The 16,234-nt window shown below is 57.7% G+C and overlaps 1 long non-coding RNA gene across 1 annotated transcript; it reads left to right on the plus strand.

Annotated features, from left to right (window-relative positions):
• The first annotated feature begins 351 nt into the window (after positions 1 to 351).
• Positions 352 to 4,648, plus strand: LOC131277711 (uncharacterized). Its single transcript, XR_009184824.1, has 2 exons — positions 352 to 447; positions 929 to 4,648. It is a non-coding gene; the product is annotated as an uncharacterized lncRNA (long non-coding RNA).
• The last annotated feature ends 11,586 nt before the right edge of the window (positions 4,649 to 16,234 follow it).

The following is a 16,234-nucleotide window of genomic DNA, read 5'->3' on the forward strand; positions in this document are numbered from 1 at the left end:
TGTGTCTTCCGAGAGCGGAGACCCCCCCCCCCAGGGCAGGGACGAGGGGGCGGAGGAGCGGGAGCGACACATTTTTGAGTCGTGACCAAGTGGAAACTCCCTCCCCGAGGCGGAAGCCGGGGGCGCCCCTCTGGGGCCCGAGCCTCAGCCCCGGGCGGGAGCCGAAGCCCAGGGGCGGGGCGCCCCGGGTGGCCAGGGCCCCGCCCCCAGCCACCTCATGAATATGAATGAGCCGGCGGGGGACGGGCGGGCCGAGCGGAAGTGGGAGGAGGGCCCGGAGGGCCCCGCCCCCGCCTCGCGGCCCCTCCCCCTGGGGGCGTGGCCCGGAGCGCCGCCCCGCCCCTCCCGCCCCGCGCGGGGCCTCCTTCCGGGCGGCGCGCCCGGGACGTGACCTCAGCGGCCGCGCGCCGGAGCCGCCCTGCGGGAGGCGCCCGCGGCCCCGCACAGGTAGGGCCGCCCTTTGTCTCCCGGGCGCCGCCCTCCCGGGCCCCGGGCCCCCTCCCCCGCCTGGCTGTCCCCGCAGCGGGGACCCAGGCCCCCAGCCCCCCAGCCCCCGAGCCCGCGCGGGACGTCGGCGGACTCGTCCATCCCTTCATTCATTCGCTCCCCGCGCCGGGCGCGCCCTCGTGGAGCTTCCCGGGCGGAAGGGAGGCGGCCAGGAGTACAGGCCTCACGTCGGCAGGAAGGGAGGGACCTGGGAAGGTGACTTTGAGTCCGAACTTGAAAGAAGTAGGGGGGAACCAGCCATGCGGACCTCCCTGGCGCCCGACGCGGCTCTGAGGAGCTGCAGGGAGAGGAGGCGGCTGGAGGGCGGAGGAGGCGGGGAGAAGGAAAAGGGTGTGGTGGTGAGGAGAAGGGCCCTCGGGTGGGAGCAGGTGCCAGGTGCTGGGCCCCTGCTGAGTGCTCTGTGCATTCTTTCAATCCTCAGGTGGGTCTCTGGAGGAATTCAGGTTCCAGAGAAGTTGAATAACTTGCTGAGGTCACGCAGCTTGCAAGTGGCCAAACCAGCATTGAAACCCACCCACGGAGACTGCCTCTACTGCCTGAAACAGACCTGGAAGCCCCAGGTTCTCCCTGCAGGCTGGCGGGGCGGGGGACTGTGACCTTGACCAAGGTAGCTCTGCCGCTCTGTGTCTCTGTTTCCTCCCAAGGTGTTAGGGGTGGAAAGCAGGAGGTGGCTGCCTCCCTGGAGTGCTGGAAGGGCCAGCGGGGCCCTTTTGGCTGACCGAGGCCTAGACACCAGCCTGCTGTAGTGCAGACCCTGCCCCAAACCAGAGCACCGGGCAGGGTTGCAGCGGGAACTTTCACAGACATCTGTTCTCCAGGGAGATGCTGCTTTTGTTGAATAGGAAGCACTTGCCACAGCTCCAGCTCTGGAGCAGGTACACGTGCCTTCTGTGAGAGAATGGAATGGCTGGAGCCAGGAAGAAGCAGCTTCTGATGGTGGGAGAGGGTGGGGGGCCTGTGGCCCGAGAAGAGCTGATGGCAGCCAGGCGGCTGGGCCTACATGCCACCAACTGCAGAATGAGCAGAATCCCCCAAATATCCCTTGACCCTCGCACACAAACCCCATCCGACTACTTCTCAGGGGAGGCAGGCCGGGCTCGGGGCTGCCAGCCCGCACCCTGCTTGCTGTGCTGATGGCTTCTTGGCTGCAGGAAGGGGGAGATGTTTGGGGGCCCCTGTGAAGATCTGTCTGTGCCTCTGTTCCCAAGGAACTCAAAAAAAAAAAAAAAAAAGGGCAGGGATGGAGTCCTCCGGAATTCTCCCCCTTCGCCTGCCCGGCACAGCCTCCGTCTTGGCCTTTAGGATATGGTGTGAAATGCGGCAGGAGAGGGTGCCAGGCTGCTAAAGGAGCCTCCACCTTGGGCCACTGGGCAACCTGAGATACTGTGGTTCAGCATCAAAATGGAACTCATATTTATGGACCCTGGGGCACGAGGGAGAGCGGGAAGACAGTGACCAAGGAGGACACGAAAGGTTTTCTGCTACTCTTCTTGGCCACACTGTCCCCCGGGCCTCTGCATCTGGTTGAGTGGGCAGCCCCTTCTCAGGGTGGGAGCGCTGGAGCTGGAGCCCTTGGCAGTGTCCCCCCGCCAGTGGCTTCTCCCTGTGCAGTCCAGGTCCACCATACCCTCTGCCTCGGAACCGGCTGCCTGCGATCCATCTGCATACCCTGGCTTTGAGCGGAATGGGGACTTCGGGCTGTAGCTGTGGTCACTGACCAGGTGGGGCATGAGTGTGGGGGTGCTTGGTGGGGGGGCAGGGACCTTTTGAGGCTACCCACAGAGCCTGAAACATAGTGCATGACGGGCTGGCCCTGGGGCAGGCACCCTGTATCCAGAACCTCTCCTCGCTAGGGATATTCTGAGTCTCTGCTAAATCAGTTAGTCTGGGGTGGGCCCCATAAATGTGCACATTAACAGGCTCCCCAAGTGATTTTCTGCAGGTGGCCCTCTGTCCTGGGCCTCCCAGCCAGGCAGCCACGAAAAACCCTTCTGAAGCCTTCTAGCAGCCGTTGGGAATCGGAGCCATGACTGAATTTAAACACATTCCAACCCCTGTTGGAACGCTGCCATTGGCTGAGCATCTCCTCTGTTTAAACTAGATTTAGGGGAGGAGATGTAGCACAGTGGTTGAGCACCTATTTCTCATGTACAAGATCCCAGGTTCATTCCCTGGTACCTTGTAAAAATAATAATAAAATAAAATAATACACAGTCACAAACTATGACCCCATCTCCCAGCACCACAACATTTCTCCAAAGCGAGACCCCCTAGGTCCCCCACCCCCGTCGGAGCCACAGACCAGCTTTCGTCTTCCCTTGCTCGAGCAGCACTTCTCGTGGGGACCGCCCCCCCAGCTGCTCCTCCAACAGCCAGATGGGCCTTTCCTTCCTGGTTCTGCGGATCCCTTTAAACTCTGCTGTCTCACCTGTGCCTCCTCGGCCTGTGCCCGCCCCTCCACCTGGCTATCCCATCAGGTCCTACCTGGAGCCTCCTTTGCTTGATGCTTTTCCTTGGGTGAAGAGACAAATGTGGCCGATCCATCTTCTCTATTCAGAAGAGCCCCCCACATTTGGACCTGGCTGGCTACTAGCAGCTCCCCCACCCTACCCTGAGTTCACGCTCCATTATCCAGTTATTCTCACTCAAAGCAGGGCCTGGCCCATTTGGCCAATTTTTTTTTTTTTTAAGGCGGTATTGGGGATTGAGCCCAAGACCTCGTACATGTGAAGCAGGTGCTCAGCCACTGAGCTACACCCACTCCTGTCCCATTTGGCCTCAGAGGAAGAACCAAATGTGGAGCCCAGAGGCTCGAGAGTTCTTTGCATTTGCATCTGACCTCAGCACTGTGTTTGCTGAGCAAACATGACATTGACATTAGCCCACATTATCAGGGAATGTAAATCAAAACCACAACATGGGAAGCGGATTTGGCTTAACTGATACAGCCTCTGCCTACTACATGGGAGGTCCGGGGTTCAAACCCCGGGCCTCCTGACTCATGTGGTGAGATGGCCCATATGCAGCGCTGATGTGTGCAAGGAGTGCCCTGCCACGCAGGGGTGTCCCCGGTGAAGGGGAGGCCCACGTGCAAGGAGAGCGCCCCGTAAGGAGAGCCGCCCACACAAGAAAAGTGCAGTCTGCCCAGTAGTGGTGCCGCACACACGGAGAGCTGATGCAGCAAGATGACACAACAAAAAGAGACACAGATTCCCGGTACCGCTGGCAAGAATGCAGGCAGACACAGAACAACACATACAGCAAATGAACATAGAGAGCAGACAACCGGGGGTAGCAGAGGAAGAGGAGAGAAATAAATGAAAAATAAATCTTAAAAAATCCAGAGTACAAAAAAAATTTTTTTAAAACAGACCATAACATGGCACCACTTCACACCCATTAGGATGGCTCTCACAGGGAAAGATGGACCGTAACAACCGCTGGCTAGGATGTAGAGATGTTGGAATCCTCATACGCTGCTGGTGGGAACGCAAAATGGATGGCGCTTTGGAAGTCTGGCATTTCCTCAAAAAGGTTAAATAGAAGTTTGATGGTTAAATAGAAGTTTGATGCAGTAATTCCACTGCAAATATTCAAGGGAAATGAAAACATTTGTTCATGCAAAGGCTTGTATATGAATGTTAATGGCAGTGTGCATGATAGCCAAAATATGGAAACCTCTCAAATGTCCATCAAAGGATGAGTGGAGAAACAAAATATAGTTTAGCCATGTGATGGAATATTACTCAGCCATGAAAAGGACTGAAGTTTCTGATACATGCTGGAAGACATAGATGATCCTTGAAAAATTGCTCAGTGAAAGAAGCTGGACCCAACAGTCATATTACATGACTCCATTTATATGGAATGTCCAGAGTAGGGAAATCTCTAGAGACAGAAGGTAGATTGATGGTTATCAGGGACCTGTGTGTGTGTGCACACATGCAAGGATGGGGAGTGACTGCTTGAGGATAGGGGTTTTCTTTTGGGGGTGATGAGAAGGTCCTAAAATAGATTTGGTAATGGTTGCATGACTCTGTGAATATACTAAAAATCATTGACTTGCACACACTAAGTGGATGAATTGTGTATGTGCATTGTATCTCAATAAAACTGTCGTAAATAAAATTAGCTGGTGGGAGCGGGTATTGCTCAGTTAATAAGCGCCTCCTTCCCATATACGAGGTCCCGGGTTCAATCTCTGGTACCTCCTAAAAAAAAAAAATTAGCTGGCCTTCCCAGCTCCAATGCTCTAATGCTGACAAAAGGCGGGAGGAAAAAAACACAGGAACTTACTGAATGATGGGAGAGAGTACTTTGGGGTAACATATCACCGCGACATTCTCTTGAAGTGACTCTGGAGAAGCAGCTCTGTGGAGGAGGTTCCCATTCCCCCTTCAGGCCTCGGCGTCCACGTTGCCCCCTGCCTGCCCCCACCCCCACCCCAGCACTGTCTCTGCTCTGTCTCTTTGTCCTCTGTCTCAGCCCCTGGTTTCTTTTCCTGGAAGCCCCTGCCACTACTTGAACTTTTGGGCCTGCAGCCTTGATTTCGTCTGGCTCTCCCCAGCCGTGGGGCAGGACTTGACTGTCTCTCTCATCACCTCCACCAGGTACAAACAAGCAGGCACAGGTTGATTCAGCCGGGGGAGCAGACCATTCTGGGCAGGGGGCGGCACCCAGGGCAGGGGAGGGGAAGAGCAGATGGGGTGTCTCCCAGCCCAGTGGCTTGCTTTCTCAATTCCAGTTCCAGGAGAATGTCTTGAAAGGAAGCCCAAAGCCTGGTCTGGCAGGGAGGAGGCGAGGTGGGAGGGGGCGGGGGGCCTGGGCAGGGGGCCGGGGAGGAAGTCTGCAGCCCTGAGCCGCCCAGGGAGTGGCAGTGGCGGCTGCGCTCGCACCTTCGGAATGCAGCTGATTCACTCCCAGGAGCTTGCGGTACAGCCGCCGCGGATCTGACATCTGGAAGGCTGAATTCCAGGGGGAGAGAGACATTCCTGCAGGCAGATGCCAATTCTGAAGGTCAAACGGGATGATGGAGCTGCTCTAGGAGGAAAGCGAGAGGGTCCCACACTCCCCTCTGCACCCTCACCCCCCACCCCAGGGGCCGGACTCGAGGTGGTATCTGAGCCCCCAGCCCTTGTCCCAGGCCCCTTTGTGACTCTCTGTACGGCACGGGGCGGAGAACTACCATGAGCTCTGCAGTCAGAACTGGGTTCAAAGACCAGTTATTTAACAGCTTGTATAACTGCAAAGGCCAAGGGCATAGCCGCGTCGGGCGCTCTGCAGTGCCACTGTGACCCTGACTTGCATCTCGCTGTAAATGTCCTCTGTGCTTCGTTTACTGCCAGACCAGTGCCCTCTGTCCTCCCAGCCTCTCACTGGTGGAAGGATGAGGGTCCGGAGCCCACCCCGGGGTAGGGCCGACACCCTTGGAGCCACGTTTACGGCGTGGGAGTTTGTGTGTGTGTGTGTGTGTGTGTGTGTGTGTGGTCCCTGGAGGAGCAGACGTCCCAGCGGTGGCAGGGACAGCCGGCTCCACGGCTCAGCTGGGCTGGCGTTGGGCTGGCCTTGCTGCTGTCACCTGCCAGCTGCCTGCCTCCAGTTACTCTCAGGGACTCATTTCTGTCATCTCTGAAACCTCATAGGATTCTTTCAAGGATCGAAGGAACTAGAGCATGCAAAATCCTTCGCCCCAGGCTGGCCCGGAGAGGCAGGCAGGCTCCTGCTGAGTCAGTCCCCTTTCTCTTCCCCTTTAGGTCCTGTGGGGCCTGCCTGGTGGGCCGACAGGACGTGGTGGGTGGGGGGAGAGGGGCCCGGGCAGCAGTGCCTTTCTCTTCTCCAAAGAGTTTTCTGTTATTTGATTTGTCCATAGAAAGTGTGAGAGGCTGCACAGGAGAGATGGAGAGGGAAGGGTTGGGAAGGGCTGGGAAGGGCTGGAGGCAGAACTTGCTGCCCAGCTCAAGGGCCTCCACTGCCAAGTTGGAGGCTCAGCCTGCCCCTGGGAGTCGTCTCCCTGCCCCCTCAGCTCCTACTGGGGCTCCTGGAGAAGGTGCGGGGGGGTCGCTGTCCTTCCCATGCTGCCAGCACGGGGGGAGGGGGGGGGAGGGGGCCTGCATATTTAACATTGGGGAGCCCTGAATCAGACTTGCTAATCCCAGAACCCTGGAGAGGCTGGGGGGTAGGGAAAAGAGGAAAGGTGCCCCCCTGGAACTTGGGGGTCCCCAGAAGAGGACACCACGTTCTCATACTCAGAACTTCTTAGAGGCCTCGGGAGACCCCTCGGGCCATGGAGGGGCAAGAATATTTAAGCTTTTGCAGCTATTCGGAAACCAAGGTAGTAGTAATGCACTGTCTAGAATTTGTTTGGGCGTGGGTAGCTCAACTCCTCCATCCTGTTGCCTCGGTGCTCACACCTCTGCACCGCTGGTTTCCTGGGATGCCTGCCCTGCCCTCCGCCAAACCCCCCAAATCCCCCAGTTCTCAACTCAAACTTCCTCTGAAGCCTTGCCAGCCGGGCCTGCAGTCCTCTTCTGGAAGGTGCTCCTCTGAAAGGTCTTCCTCTGGAAGGTCCCTTCTGGAAGAGCCTCTGGAAGGTCCCCTCTGGAATGTCCTCTTCTGGAAGGTGCTCCTGTGGAAGGTCTCCTCTGAAGGTCCCCTCTGGAAGGTCCTCCTCTGGAAGGTCCCCTTTGGAAGGTGCTCCTCTGGAAGGTGCTCCTCTGGAAGGTCCCCTTTGGAAGGTTCTCCTCTGGAAGGTCCTCCTCTGGAAGGGCCTCCTCTGGGAGATCCTCCTCTGGAAGGTGCTCCTCTGGAAGGTCCTCCTCTGGAAGGTACTCCTCTGGGAGGTCCTCCTTTGGAAGGTGCTCCCCTGGGAGGTGCCCCTCTGGAAGGCCCAGTGCTGACCTGTGGGGCTTTGTCGGGCCCTCAGTAGGGCAGCCAGTGGCTCCTGGGGGCTCGGGCTCCCCAGGCTCCATCCAGACCTAACTCCTCCTCTCCCCTAGGTGTGAACACTTAGGTAAGGCCCCTGCCCAGGCTTCTTACCTGACAGACTCCCTGAGGCTGGAGACTCTGTAATGAGAGCTGCCGTTTCCTGAGGGCCCTTTAAAATATTCCCATACAATTCACTTACCTTAAAATTCGTCCTTGTAGAATGGACAGTTCATTGTTTTCTAGTACGTTCTAGGAGCTGTGCAACCATCCACTTCAATTTAATTCCATAACGTTTTCATCACCCCAAAAAAAAAGAAACCCCAACCCATGAGCTGCTGCTCCCCAGTGTTCCCCTGGCCCCTGCCCGCCTCTAATCTCCTTTGCATCTCTATGACTTGGCTTATTCCCAGATAGGTCGTCGTATAAATGGAATCATTTAGGGTGTGGCCTTTTGTGTTCGGCTTCTTTCACCAAGCACAGTATCTTCAAGGTTCATCTACATCACAGCGTGCCTCAGCTCCTCATTCCTTTTTATGGCTGAAAGTATTCCATTGCATCGCTGGGCCACATTTTGTCTCTCTGTCCACTGGCTGGTGGAAATTTGGGTTCTTTCTCTTCAGCATCGTGAACAGGGCGCTATGATGTTCCTGAACAACGTTTTGTGAGGATGTAGATTTTCAGTCCAAGCGCTCTGGACAAACACTGGGTTCAAGCCTCACAGCAGTCTTGTGCTGGAGGTGCTGGCGTCAGCCCCCTTCTGCAGATGACGCCCCTGAAGCTCTGAGAGGACCACCCCACACACAGGGGTGGAGCTAGACTCTGACTCTGGACATTAGCCACCAGGCTGCGTGGCTTCCTGCGACCCCTCTTCGGGTGTCGCTGCTCATTTTTAGAGATGCCTTGTCGAGCCGGCTCCCCTCAGGAAATGGGGCTGACTCTTCAGACAAGGGCCATGCCAAGCTCAGACCCGAAAAAACACCCCATGATCTGCCAAGGAGAGCGCTGGTCACCTGCCCGGTGACAGTTCTTTAGTCCCAGAGGGTCAGAGGAGGACAGTGAGCCCCACCGTGACTGCCCCCATCTGTCTGCTCAGAACGGCCCCTCTTTGGTCCCCCGGGCCGCCCTCCACTGTGTGCCGTCTCGGGTTTGGCACGCAGGCCCGTCTTCACTGGGGAGACTTGACCCGTGGCCCTTCTGGGCCTCTGCTTCGTCCACTTTCTCTGCATGCTCTGATGGGTAAGTGCAAAGTCCTGCTCTCAGACTAACCTGGGCTCGGATCAGCTGTGTGGCCTTGGGGCAAGTTGCTGAAACTCTGACCCTCTGTTTCCTCATCTGTAAACTGGGGATCTCAGCAAAAGTACCTACCCGATGGTTAGCCTTCTGGGTCAACTGGGCAGGCCTAGGGTACCTAGTTAGTCAATCAATCGCGAAGCTAGGAGGAAGGTATTTTGGAGATGTGGTTAAAGTCTACAAGCAGCTGATTTGAAGTAAAGGAGATTATTCTGAAGGTCAGCCAATCAGTTGAAGGCCTTATGAGTAAAAACAGGTTTCTCAGAGACGACTCCTGCCTCAACCCTGCAGTATCCCCTCTGGCCTGTCGGCCTCCCCAGCAGATTTCAGACTCCCAGTTCCTACAATTGCATGAGCTAATTCCTTACACTAAATCTCTTCATAGATGTGTGCGTGTGTGTATGTACCTGTAGGTGTGTGTGTGTCTATATGCGTGTGTGACTGTATATGCATGCATGTGTGTAGTACATGTGTGTGCCTGAGTGCATTTGTGTGTAGAGTGCATGTGTGCACGTGTTTGCACGTGCATGTGTGTACATATCTCCATTTGGTTCTGTTTCTCTGGAATACCCTGACTGCCCCGCAACCCATTCGGTGGTGTGGGGTTCCTAAGATGATGGACGCGACGCGCTTGCGCAGCACCACCGCCTCTCGCATACCCGGCAGGAAGCCACCTGTCTTCGGGTGGCCCTCTCTGGGCCCTTAGTCCTTGCGCCTAGGGGGGCACTGAGGCCTGGGGAAGGTGCTGGAACCCTTGCTTCCCTCCCTGCCCCTGGAGCAGAAGCCTTCCCACGACTCACTTCTGCCCCAGGTGGGAGAAGTCAGCCCGGGCCTCTGAGTCTGGGGCCCCGAGGCCCTCCCTGTCCCCACCCCAGCCCCTCAGGCAGTCCCTCCAGGCCTCCTTCACCCCTGTCCTCTGCTCTGTCTCCCCACCCAGTGCTTCCGGAGAAGGTTGGCAGAGCCGGGGGGCTCTCCAGTGTTCCCTGGCGCGGCCCTCGACCCTTTCCCAGCTCCGCAGGACGGACCGGCTGCCTGGTGGCCGAAGGGCCTGGACACTGGCCGTGACCATGGACCTCCCTGAGTGGGTGCCAGAGCCCCCGGCCTGGCCAGGAGGGGCAGCCGTGCGGGAGGGAGGTGGGCCAAGTGGGGGGAGGGCCAGGCAGCCGCCCTGGCAGACAGAGCCGCTGGCTCCTGCCCGGGAAGCCCTCTCTGCTGGCTCGGCCTCTCCTCTAGCTTCTCACATTTCAGCTTCTGAGTTACTGGCACCACCACGTGCTGCTGCCGAGGCCACTGCACCAGACAGATGTTAACCCCAGCTATGCTGGCCGCGCGGGCAGCGGGCAGTCTCCAGGGAGGAGCAAACGGTCAGCCCCTTTGCTCCAGCCTGGTTCTAGAATGTTTCTATTGCCTCCTTCCTCCCGTTGGCCGAAACGTGAACCCTCCAGGAAAGCCTTGCCTGACCCCCGTGATGGGGCCCCGGTGGTGGGACCCCAGAGCGGGGATTCCACATCGCCTTGTGTGTGACCTCGTTGCCCACATGAGCACGTTGGCTCCCTCCAGACCCCAGGCAGGGCCTTTGGGGGTGCAGTCGGCCCCCTTCCTGACGGGTCTCCCTCACACACCTGGTCTGAGCTGGCCAGGGCATGGCCCCGGCACCCAGGTGACCTTCCGACCCTGGAGGCCAGTTTGGAAGCCATTCTGCAGGGTGGCGGCCCAGGGGTCGTTAAGACACCAGAGCAGCATGGAATCCAGGCTTTGGCTGTGGTGACCTTGGGCTAATCACTCAGGCTCAGGAATGAGACTTCCAGCGGGGATTCCGAAAGGTAGGCACGCAGAGCCGCCACCGCGGCACCTGACACGCAGCGGGCGCCCCATCGTGAGGACCCCACCCTCCTGGGCTCGCACGGGGGCTCTGAGCCCACGCCCTCTCCTGGGAGCCCCTTCCCCGCTTTCCCTGTGCCCCCTGCTCGCTGGCAGCATGCCCGGGCTCCAGCCCTTCCTAGCCCCTCAGATGGGACTCGCCATCCTGCCTTCTCTGCCCACCTCTGCCCACTCGGCCAGAGGACAGCAGCTGCCCGGAGGGACACACCCACTCCCTCTGCCCTCTGCCTCCCGTGCCAGAAGCCTCCCCCAGGTCCAAAAGGCTGGCCCTTCACCCTCGGCCGGCCGCAGCCCCTGGGTCCCTGTTTTCCTCTTGGATATTAACCAGAGGCCAGAGGCTCCGTCCACCCAGGGCTCCAGCCTCTCCTCCCCACTCCCCGTGGAAAGGGTCCGTCTTGACCGTTTAGTCTTTGGGGGTCTTCAGGCAAGTCTCCTGCGTCTGGCGGGCCTAGAGCCGCGCTGCCCACCATCAGACAGTGGAGCGGAAGAGGCCCACCAAGTGGCCCTGTCGTGTGCCTAATGGAGACACAGTGGACCTGGCTCCTCGGTGGCATGCTGAAAAGCAGGGACACATGCCTCCAGGGGGAAAGCCCCCCGACAGGCGGGCTGAGAACTTTCCCGGGTGCATGAGGGGAGGGGGAGCCCGGAGCTGAAGGGAGAGCCACGGGAGGGGGTGTGGGTGGCGGGAAAGGAAGCCAGCCTCAGGAGACACAGGGCCCTGCTTCCAACGGAGCAGCCACCTGCCCCCCCACTTCCAAGAGGGAAGGGCTGGGGCGTGCGGGCTCGGCTGTGGGAGGGAGGTGGGGTCCCCTAGACACCACCTGGGTCCCCTCCGATGCCCTGCCACGGGTTCCCCAGATGGTCACCTGGGCTCGCCCACAGCGCAGCGTGTGCTCCGGGCGCCCCCTAGTGGACGGGGCCCCCCAGCCTCGGCCCGAAGGACTCGGGCAAGCTGGGCGGGAGACCAGGGCTTCGCTCACTCCGCGCCAGGGGCGTCGAGCCCCAGTCTGCTTCCGGGGAGCATGGGGGGGCCTCTCCCAGCCAGGACGTTTTGCATCTTCAGGGCCTCCTTCTTGCTGCCACGGGCGGGACCCGCTCTCCTCTCCCTTCCCCTCCTGGCCAGACAGGCTCCAAATGGACATCTGGTCCGTCGCCCTGTTCCTGGCATAGTTGAGCAGAGAGAAAAACTCGAAAGGGGCACAGACTCGAGTAGCGGCTCCATCTCCAGTTCTCCGTAAGCCCTTGGAAAGACCCCCGGCATCCGCTAGGCCTCCTTCGGGGTCTTTCCCTCCCACTCCCAGGGACCCTCGCCCGGGCCAGCCCCTCCTGTCGGCTGTGCGGAGCCCGCGCACCTGGTCCCTTGATTAGGTCACACTCGCTGGCAAGGTTGTCCTCAAGATGAGATTTTCCGGGTGGGCCTGGCCCAATCGCACGAGCCCTCTAAGAGCAGGGGGTTTTCTCCACCAGGGAGCAGAAAAGGAATGTGGAGAGCTTCAGGGACCCAGTGGGGGACAAGCGGGAGGGTCTCCGTGGCTGAGTGCCGGGGTGGTGGGGGTGCCTAGGAGCCGGGGGTGGCACCCAGCCGACAGCCAGCTAAATGCCTGGGACCCCAGGCTCACCACCGCAGGGAACTTGGAGGAGGCCCCGAGCCCTGGCCTTGATTTCAGCCTGGGGGACCCCAAGCAGAGAACCTGGCTCGGCCACACCTGGACTTCCGCCTAAGTTTGGGTCATTTGTTAGGCAGCAATAGGAACCGAATACATCATCTGTCCAAAGGGAAGGGGCAGATGAAAGTGAAAAAAAAACCTATCTTCCCCTCAACCCATTGCTACCGTCTGCAGAGTTGAAATCTGCAGCCACCCTTGCTGACAGGTCTCCCGGTGGCGGCTGAAATCCAGATTCTTTTTATTTAAAATCTCTCAAAGGAGCAACTCCGGCTTCTGGTCCGAGGCCACCCTGGGATAACGTACCCTGGAACTCACTGCCCTAGGGGATCTCTGTGTTTTCAGGGGCCCCCTGGACCTCTGGGCATCTTTAGGGTGCATAAAGTCTTTAAAAAATAACAGCCTTATTGAACTATAATTCACATACTCTACAATTCACCCATTTAACGTTTTAGTATATTCAGAGAGTTTGTGCAGCCATGGCTAAATCAATTTTAGAGCACTTTCATTACCCCCAAAAGAAATCCCACACTCATTAGTATCACTCCTCATTTTCGCCCAACCTTCCCAACCCTGGGCAGCCGCTAGTCTCATTTATGTCCGTATGGATTTCCCTGGATAGTTTGTATAAATGAAACATGCAACGTGGGGTCTTTGCTGCATGATGCTTCAAGGGTCATCCATGGTGTCGCCCGTGGGAGAACGTCATTCATTCTCACGGCCGAATCATATTCCCTTGTCTGGATTACACCGCATTTGTGTATCCATTCCTCAACAAAGCCTTTGCAGGACTCTCATTCACTCTTCCTACCTGGAATTGGGTGCGGGGTCAGGGGAGGGAGCTGGGAAGGCTCTGGCTCTGCCAGGTAGAGGAAGTTGGCCCTTGGGATCAGCTCACATCCTCAGCCCCTCCTGACCCTCCGGCTGGAGGAGGGGTGATGGTCTCAGGTGTCCACCTACGCTGGCCATCCCCTCTTTCCCCTGGCCAGGAGGACCAAGTCAGCCCTGGCCCCACATCTGCTTTCTGAGCAGTACCTGCCCCGTGACCTCCAGTGCCAGTCCAGCTGCAGGGGGACCAGATCTGGGCCATTTTAATAGACGGTTATCCGTATTTCTCACACGCGCTCACACAGGGGCAAGCGATTCGATTTACAAAGGCACTTTCTACCGATGCTTTAAAGCAGCAGGTGGCCTGGGGGCGATTTTACCCTCCCTGACCCTCCCTGAGAGGTGCCTCTACTGGGGTGCAGATGTGCGCAGGTCCCACAGCAAAGGACCCGGAGAACATGCCTGCCCCTTTCACTTCTGGCAAGTTTGGGCAGGGAAGAGGGAGGCTTGGCCACTCCACAGTCCCTCTCCTGCACGTAACAGCACCCTGTCATTCTCCAAGGGCCAGGTTCCCCCTTGGCCACCGCAGCCCAGGGTGGCCCAGGAGCTGGTAGCACCGACTGATGCCAGGACTTCTCAGGACAGCCCTGAGGGCTGGGAGCCACGTGGCCTCCGGGTGACAGGCAAGGACCCTGCAGTCACGTTAAGGAACTGGCCTGGGGTGACCCATGTTATACCTGGAGTGGGGTTCAGGCAGAGCCTGGATTCTGAATGCCCCTGCACGGTTTTTATTTTTATTTATTTTAAAATTATTTTTATTTTTTAAATATATTTTTTATTACCTGCACAGCTTTTAGACCTCTCTGGGAGCTCCGTGGTGGACAGAAGAGGTTGGGAGCCTGGGCTGGGGAATGTTCCAGAAGGAAGAAGTGCAGGAAGGCCAGATGCCCCAAGGACTGAAAACACACCCTCAGACTCAGCACCTTGGAGGATTTGATGGAATGGGAGGGTCGGGTGGAGTGAGTGGGCGAGAAGGGGAGAGAGTGGGTAGAGGCACCCAAAGGACGTTTTGCTATAAAGGGAGCAGAGAAAAACAGGAGTCATGGCTGGAAGGGGAGAGAGGAGCAAGGGTTCGTGTTTTTTCCAATTGGGGGTGCTGACAGTGTGTGATGGGTGTGCTCCCCTAGTGCTTCAGTGTCCAGGGGGCAGGAGGCAAAGGGTGGCTGGACCTCCTCCTGGGAGAGCTCAGACTGGGGCCCCGGGGCCCAGGCAGGTGCAGGTCGGGAGGCAGTGGTGCTGAAGGGAGCAGGAGGTTTGCTTCGGATTGCTTCTGCTTCCCCAGAGAAACAGGAAGTGAGGCCACCAGCTGAGCGTGAGGAAGGGGACAGGGGATGGGGGTGGAGGCGGTCTTGAGGAGAGAAGATGTGGGAGAGTCAGGAGAATGGGAGGGAGGGTGAGCCAGGGCCCTATGGGGGGCCAGGAAGCTGCATTTCAGTTAGGTCGCCAGGCTGCTGGATTCCCTTTTCCCAGCCATATCCAGGTGCTGGAGGCCGGGGCAGAGCAGCCGGAGTTGGATATAACCCGGTAAGCGTAGGTAGGGAGATGAGGGTGCCGGCCAGGGGAGGGCGGCGATGGGCCGTGAAATCTAAGAGGCCCGAAGGCTTGGTGGGGTCAGCGGGCCTGCGGGCCAAAGCCAGCGCACTGCCAGTTGCTGTACGGCCTGCGAGCCAAGAACGATGTGGGAGCGGAGTCGTGGCCCCTCAAAGCTGGCTGCTTCCTAACCCCCGGGGCCTGGGAATGTGGTGCTTCCCATGGCAAAGGGGACTTGATGAAATTAAGGCTCTTGAGATAAGAGGACTGCGCTGGATGGGCCCACTGCCAGCACAAGGGACCTCGCAAGAGGACGGTAGGAGGGTCAGAGTCAAACAAAGGGCTGCGATGATGGAAGCAGAACTTGGCCTTGAAGGTGCAGGGAAGGGCCACAAGCCAAGGACGGCAGGCGGCTTCTAGAAGCTGGAAAAGGGCAGGAAGACGGATTGTCTGCTAGAGACTTCAGAAGGAATGCAGCCCTGCCGGCACCGTGACTTTGTCCAAACAAGACCCACTTGGACTTACGATTTCCTGAACTGTTTGTGTTGTCCTGAGCCACTACTTTGGTGGTCATTTGTTACCGTAGCAATAGGAAACTAATACAAGTAATTTTTACATTTCAGATAGTTGAAAAAAAATCAAAAGCCTATTTTGCGATGCATGAAAATTATCTGAAACTCAATTTGTGTTCCTATACAAGGTGTTACTGGAACCCAGGGACGCCCACCCTCTCCGCATCGTCCGTGGCTGTTTCAGCACCACGACAGCAGAGTGGAGGGGCTGCGACAGAGACCGTGTGGTCCACGAAGCCCAGAATATTTATTACCTGGTCCTTTACAGAAAAAGTTTGCCGAGCCCTGATTTAGAGCAGGAAAGTAATGTCATCCGAGAAGAGGGAGGAGCTAAGGGCTCGGGCTGGACAGCCATGCCGGCTCCCCGGGGCCCGGTGGGACAGGGGTTGCTGTTAACACTTACCATGATATTTATTTTAGGCAAAATGTTATTCACCTTAGATGTTTATAGCCAACAAATGCATAATTATCCTACGCCTCATATTTCAGTAGTACTGTCATACGGTATTCTTTTCTGAAATACTGTTTTTTTGCTATGCTTTAAATACACAAACGAAAAGGATTCTGTTATTAGCCTTGAAAATTGTACAATATCCTAGTATAAATAAAATGTAAAAATTAAAAAAAAAAAAAGAATTGGGACGGGGTGGGAGGAGGGGTCAGAGGAGGGAGGCCCAGAGCCCGTGGGAATGAGGGATGGCCCGGTTTTGGGGACACCTTGCTTCAAACCCCCGTAAGGAGGAATCAGGTGATGGGAGAGAGGTGGGGTGCGAGTGGTAGGGGGCAGTGATGGGGTTTCAGGCGCGGGCTAAGAGGGCTCAGGGGTGTTTGTGCATCTAGGACATCTGAGGGCACTGGCTCGGGTCCACCAAAGAGAAGAGGGGGTGTTGGCAGAAATGATGAGGCCAGGGCAGGGGGGAGCGTGGTCACCGGGGACTTGGCTCAGGGTAGGAGGTGCCTGCGCGTGAAGGCAGAGCG

The sequence above is a fragment of the Dasypus novemcinctus genome, unplaced genomic scaffold (genome assembly GCF_030445035.2).
Source record: "Dasypus novemcinctus isolate mDasNov1 unplaced genomic scaffold, mDasNov1.1.hap2 scaffold_330, whole genome shotgun sequence".
Lineage (NCBI taxonomy): Eukaryota > Metazoa > Chordata > Mammalia > Cingulata > Dasypodidae > Dasypus > Dasypus novemcinctus.